General features: G+C 57.7%; 1 long non-coding RNA gene across 2 annotated transcripts; it reads left to right on the top strand.

The window, feature by feature from the left end:
- The first annotated feature begins 978 nt into the window (after positions 1–978).
- LOC132321908 (uncharacterized) lies at positions 979–5,748 on the top strand. 2 transcript variants are annotated; one of them, XR_009484967.1, is made up of 5 exons: positions 979–1,091; positions 1,971–2,116; positions 2,395–2,520; positions 3,079–3,280; positions 5,040–5,748. It is a non-coding gene; the product is annotated as an uncharacterized LOC132321908 (long non-coding RNA). The 2 variants fall into 2 exon arrangements; XR_009484968.1 differs by lacking the exon at positions 979–1,091 and adding an exon at positions 1,629–1,668.
- The last annotated feature ends 318 nt before the right edge of the window (positions 5,749–6,066 follow it).

The raw sequence follows: 6,066 nt of genomic DNA, 5'->3' as shown, positions 1-6,066 counted from the left end.
GCTAGTTCTGTAGCTGAAACCTTTTTCCCCCAGTCAGCTCTCGGTATCCTTGTCCTCTGCATTGCCTTTAACCTCTCTCTGCCTTGCTCCTCTCCCCTCTGTGCCTGCAGGCAGTGCCCTGAGCCCTGCTGTGCTTTGCAGAGGGGCTGCTCGTGGGCAGAGGTGTCTCTGTGCAGCGCTGCCCACTTGCCAGGAGCTCCCTCTGTCCCAGGAGTCTGGCCCAGCTCAGCAGCAAAGGACCAGCGCACGGTGTCACTTTCTCTTTGCCCTCTGGGCTCCCTCCAGGTGTCCCTGGGTCAGCAGGGGAACCTGCTGAGAAACAGGCTGAAGCAATCAAAAAGAGGTACGGGAACAGGGCCCTGCTCTCCCAGTGGGGCCCGGCCCCACGCTGGGTGACCACAGCCTGGTTAAAACACACGCCCCACAGGGCTGCTCTGAAGAGCTTCCTCCTTTCCCAGGTGCAGAGGGGCATCCTGAGAAGCTGCTGCAGAGGTGGGTGAAGTTTTCCCTCGCTGTGCTGCCAAACCGGGGGCCGGGCACCAGGCAGCAAGACACAGGGAAGAAGCCTTCTGCCAGGCGAGACCCTTGTGGGAAGGGGGAAAGGGACCTTTGCGCCCATGTAGGCAAGACATCTCCTTTGGACACTCTGGCTGTAGGGACTCAGGAAGGTCCCTGACGCATGCCCCACATTTTTTATGAGCTTGTTTGCCCCATCGTGGGCCCCTTAGTGGGGAAGGTGGAGGATGTTGGTGCACCCTCCATCGCTTGGCATGCCCTTACACCAGACCTGAGGTGCAGTCCTTTCCCATCCGTCTGACGAGGCTCAGGAAAGGCTCCAGCTTGCCATGGGAAACAGCCCCACCTGCCCCACTTCTTCTGCCAGCCTGGGGAGCTTTGATACCGGGTGAAAATGGGAGACAAAACTGCCCCGCGCTCATGCTGACTCCTCCTGTTGTTTCTTTTGCAGCATGCTCCCCCCATGTGCAGGCAGATCCCTCAGGACGAAGGAGGCAGGCAGGCAGGAGCCAGCTCGTCCAGGCAGGCCCAGCGCTGCATTCCCATCGTCTGAAGGCTGCAAGAGAGCGCTGCGGGTACGTGCCTTGCTGTGACTACCGTGCTGTTTGAGACTCAGCAAAAGCCTCTTTGTGCAGAGAGCCACCCTGAAAGGATCCCGTGGCTTGCGTTCATTGGAACCTGTCTGTCACCTCCTTCAGACCTTCTTCCTGAAAAGGAAGGTGCTGCACACCGTTCCCGCCTGTTATTGCCCCCTGGGTTGTCATGAAACACTTTATTCTGGCCAGGGGCTCTGGAAAAAACGTGTAAGTCCTTCCTAGGTCGTTGACAGTGGAGGTCTTTGGTCACTCAGCTGTGTTTGCCATGAGTTGAAGAGCCTGGCGTGACTCCACGGCCCCTGATCTGTTAGGGGCAAAGCTGACCGACCGGCTGAGGCAAGGGGCAGCAAAGTGGGTCAGACCCAAAGGAAGCCCCTCCAGGAGCTGAGACTAATCCTGCTTGCTGCTGCATTTCCATCCACTCGTGGAGGTCTGGCAGCTGTCCGCAGAGTGGGAGCAAGCGAAGACCCGGTGGCAAGAGCAGCGAGGGCAAGCAAAGGCAGAATGGGTGGCGTAGGAAGCCTGGTCTGCAGGGGAGGACCGACAGCTGCCCCAGGTACGGGCAGCAATTGATACTGCTGAGAGCAGCAGCGACCCTCTCTGTCAGGGCAGCCAGGGTGACAGGTCTGCAGGGGGTGGTAGCAGGACTGACACCCAGTTGCAGGGCAGGGGTTTTTCCCTGGGAGAGATTGGGAGCAGGATCCAAGAGGCAAAAGGAGCCGTCAGCCGTGATGTTGGGCATGCGGTGCTGAGTGTCCCGGCTCCCAGGTCCAGCTGCAGGCTCCTTTCAAGAGGTCGTCTGGGAATCGGCACCTGTGTTTGCCCTCTGGTTTGCTCAGAGCATCTCCTCCTTGTCAGGCACTCGGCACTGGAGGCACTTGGACTCCCCACCCTCCAGCCCAGCCCAGGAGAAGGGAGGTCAGCAAGAGGTGGAGAAAGGCTGAAAACCTTCTCCCAGCGGAGGAGATGGCAGCAGCAGCCCAGCTGGAGAGACTCCAGCCTGAGTAAGTGTGCGCCAGCTCTGGGGGCAGCTTGGGGCAATTGTGACCCCACAGAGATGTCCAGGACCCCTGTGCCTGTGTCCTGGGGTTGCATAGGGCACCCTCTGATGTCTCCTAACACGGGCATGACCTGGGTTACCGCCACGGCCAAGGCCCAGAACTCACCACAGGGTGAAAGGGTGGGTACACAGGGGACTGGGTGGGTGCAGGGGCCGGGCGAGGGGAGAGGCAGAAGGGGTCTCCGGCAGAGGCTGAAGGATGATGTTTCCCTGTTGTTGCAGCCACCTTTCCCCATGAGCAGTCCGGGTCCTCAGAAGGCTGGAGCCACGTCAAGCATGGAGGAACATCTTCAAGCACATCACTGAGAACAACAGGCAGCATCAAGAGCAGCAGAGGCAGCTCCCCTGGTAACCGTCTCCAAAAAGGGATGGTGCTTCCCCTGGCTGCAAGGCCCATCCCTCCACTGAGAGCAGCCCTGGGGGAAAGAGGGCATTTCTCTGACACCCCTTGCGAGACAGAAGCAGGTTCTGGAGGCTGGCTTTGGGCTGGGCCTCCCTGACACCCAAGGGGACTGCCTGGGCACCCAGAATTGGCTTTCCATGTGGGACGTAAAAGCCCTGGCTGAAGACGGGGGGATCCCTCTGATGGCTGGCTCTCCAAACCCTTTCCAAACCAGAGAGCATGTCCTTCCCTTGCAGAGTCCTGCCCCAAGACACCTTGCCCTGAGGGGGGACACCTGTATGGGACACCCAAGGTGTTGGCCCCACCTGACTCAGCCCCAGGCTGATCAGCTGCACCTGGGACCTTCTCATGGGCTTGGGCACAAGGCTCCTCTCCCACTTCACACACACCTTGAGGCTTCATCGCAAGCAGATCCCGTCACAGGTGGCCTGAGCTAAGCCTGTAGGATTTCTCTGCCTTCTCCCTGTCCATACGATCATACACTTCTCTTTCTTCCTCCCTAGCACTAGATGCTGGTAACCGCAGCAGAGGGGAAGTTGCTGGGAGCGGCAGCTGTAGCAGTGGCTGTTAGCAGAGGGGCTGGGAGGCCCCTTTACAAAATGAAGAGCTCTGGGGCTGTTGCCAGCTGGACTGACTGATCTGTGCCTGGTGATGGATCCATCGAAAGGGATTACACACACCCTATGAGTGATCCCAGAACTGCTGGTAGGGGCAGGAGGGAATAAAGTCCCCACACACAGCACAGCGTGAACATGTGCAGCCCCGCTCCTGCACATCCCAACACACAGGCAGCACAACAGAGGAGGCTCTAACGCTCTTCCCTGGAAACCAGCACAGCTGGTGCCTCCCTGAAGTGCCCGCACGCTCATGCACACAGCGTGGAGAAGCATCAGCAGGGCCAGAAGTCTGTGTGTGATTACAGGGCTGCGGCCACACTGGGACCACAGAGGTGTGGTGGGTAGATGGCACAGCGGGAGGGCTGTGGTGGAGGGACACTGGCTCTTCAGGAAGGACTGTCTGGGAAGGCGAGGAGGTGGACTTGCCTTCTGCTTGGGGTGGGACAGGAGCCAGCTTATGGGTCCGCATCAGCAGGCAGAGCAACGTGGGTGCCGTGTTGGCAGTTACCTGCTAGAGACCTCCTGTTGAGGAGGAAGATGTAGAGGAGGCCTTCTTCAAACAAGTGGAAGGAGCCTCACGTTCACAGGCCCTAGTCCTCATGGGGGACCTGAAGCACCCTGGTACGTGCCGGAAGGACAATCGAGCAGGGCTCCAGCAATCTAGGAGATTTTCTAGAGTGCCTTTCCTGGCACGGGTGACGGTGGCAACCAGGAGACCTAACAAGGCAGGGGAAGAGAAGGGTGGGGAGGCATGACCCTAGTTCTCGCTGGGGTCTGAGACAGCATTCCCAGAAAAAGTCATGGACATCACTCCCCACAGCCTTCCCTCCCTCCATCCCCTGATGAGTCAGGCAGCCCCAGCTCCAGCTGTGCTCCTCTGGCTCCAGCTGTGCTCTGCCCCTCACCCTTTGCCTTGGGGTGCAACGGGCAGAGCAGCCCCATGTGTCCCAGCACCTTCAGCCCTAGGATGAGCAAACTGGCCTTCTCACCCCTCCTTCCTTGCTGGAAAGCCCTTACCCATCTCTGCTCCTAGGGGCTTGGGGTGGCGGGGCCAGGGGAATCTGGAAAGGCAGGGAAACCTGTCGCAATTGGGCAGGATGCTGCAATTCAGATGGGGTTGGTCCTGGCCTCTGGAGGGATTTCTGCCTGACCTCTTAAGAGCAGCAATAGGGACAGCCACATCCAAGCGAGTCCCCCAGGGTGCCTGTTCTGCTCCCAGAGCGGGGAACACCCCACAGCCCAATCTCTGGGTCCCAGCACCCCAAGAGCCTGGGCCCCTACAGCCCTCCATGCACAGGGCGTGCCTGGAGACATCTCAGCTGCCAGCAAGGTGGGGTGGCACAAGGAGACAGTGCAGCCTGGCCATGCCCTGGGGGACCACAGCCGCAGGATTGGGGCTGTGCTGGGCTGGGGCCCGTGGGGGCAGTGTGCCCCTGTGGGAGCTGGTCCTCACCTCCTGGCCGGTGTCAGAGGCTTCCCTCCAGCCCTGCACCCAGACCAGAGCTTGCTCCTCTCGCAGGAGCGGGGCAGGAGGGGGCTGCTTGGGGGAGGCGAGGTGTCAAGGTTATGCTTGTATCTGTTCAGAGGAGACTATGCTCTGTAAATAGCCTGTCTTTGGGAGCTGTTGTTACTGCTGTCAGGAGAGCTAGTAAAACTGGCCAGCAGGCAGAGCTCAGCCCCTTCAAGAAGTTGCCTGCTGGAGTCTTCCCACTGCATAGTTTCCTCTGTTTTCCTGGCCTGTCCTGATGTGAGAAACCTTCCCCAAAGGCTTTTATCTCCAAGGACTCTGCGCCCTGGGGGCTTCTCTCCCATTGCCTCTGGCTTCTTGCTCCTCTGCTTTCTTTCAGGAGATGCAGCTGAACCAAAACGTCTGGTCCGAGCAAGCAACCAGTTGGGGGAAATAGGAGATACCAGCAGCGCCAAGCAGCTCTGTGGGGATGGGAGGAGGACGCTTGGATGCAGCAAACACTGCTGCCGGCCGTGGTGTGTCCCTGAGCCATCTCTCGTCGGCTCCCCACTGTAGGCCAGTTCTGGGGATACAGAGACATAACTGTCTGCTTTTAACCATTTGGATATTGTTTCTTGTTTAACCACTTAGATATTGTTTCTTGTTTATTCTTTCTAAAACTCACTTACCAAGGCTGGCGCCTGTAACGTCTGTTAAGGGTTAAGTTTATCAGGGACTGGTATTTGTCAAAAGCTACTTGCTGAACAAAGGGAGTGATAACAGGAACTGCAAGGCTAGTCTGACCACAGAACCGACTAGGACTTGTTAAAACTGCTGAAATCAACAAGTAAGAAGACAGCACGCTTAAAAGACTGAAGTTCATCTAGAGGACAGAAGAGGAAGAGGAAGATAAGACCCCTGAAGAAGTAAAAGACCACCAGAGACAGATCTGAGCCTGCGCAGTTTCTGAATCAACTCCGCCCCCAACTTATACATACGTATTATGAAACCCTATGACTATGTATGCTTTGGTGTAATAAATATCCGACTGCTTGCCGAAATGGTGTGCAAGCTTTGAGGAGAAATCCCCTTGCACCCGGCGCCGTAATAAACACGCCTGCTTTATAACTCTTTGTGAGTTGTAAAGTTTGTTTCCGCGCGTCACTGGGGCTCCAGCCAGCCCCTTTGTTTTAACAGGTGAGGCGCAGTGTCTTTGACACATTTACCCACTTTCTGGGTTTGCTCAGGGGGCTCCCAAAGAAGTGCATGGGGCTGATGCCCCTGCGAGCGCAGGCAGTGGGAGTGCACAAGTCTGCAACCAGCTTTGCTGCTGAAGGGGTCTGTGCGTAGAACGGGACTGCGAACGGTAAGGGAGCAGCTAACTTGGGTTACTCTCCTTAGACCAGAAATGCCTGTCTCAAAAGTGC

Source organism: Gavia stellata, unplaced genomic scaffold, assembly GCF_030936135.1.
Source record: "Gavia stellata isolate bGavSte3 unplaced genomic scaffold, bGavSte3.hap2 HAP2_SCAFFOLD_94, whole genome shotgun sequence".
In the NCBI taxonomy this organism is placed as follows: Eukaryota; Metazoa; Chordata; class Aves; order Gaviiformes; family Gaviidae; genus Gavia; species Gavia stellata.
Note: the sequence above shows the minus strand (reverse complement) of the source record. Positions and strands in the feature narration are given on the sequence as shown.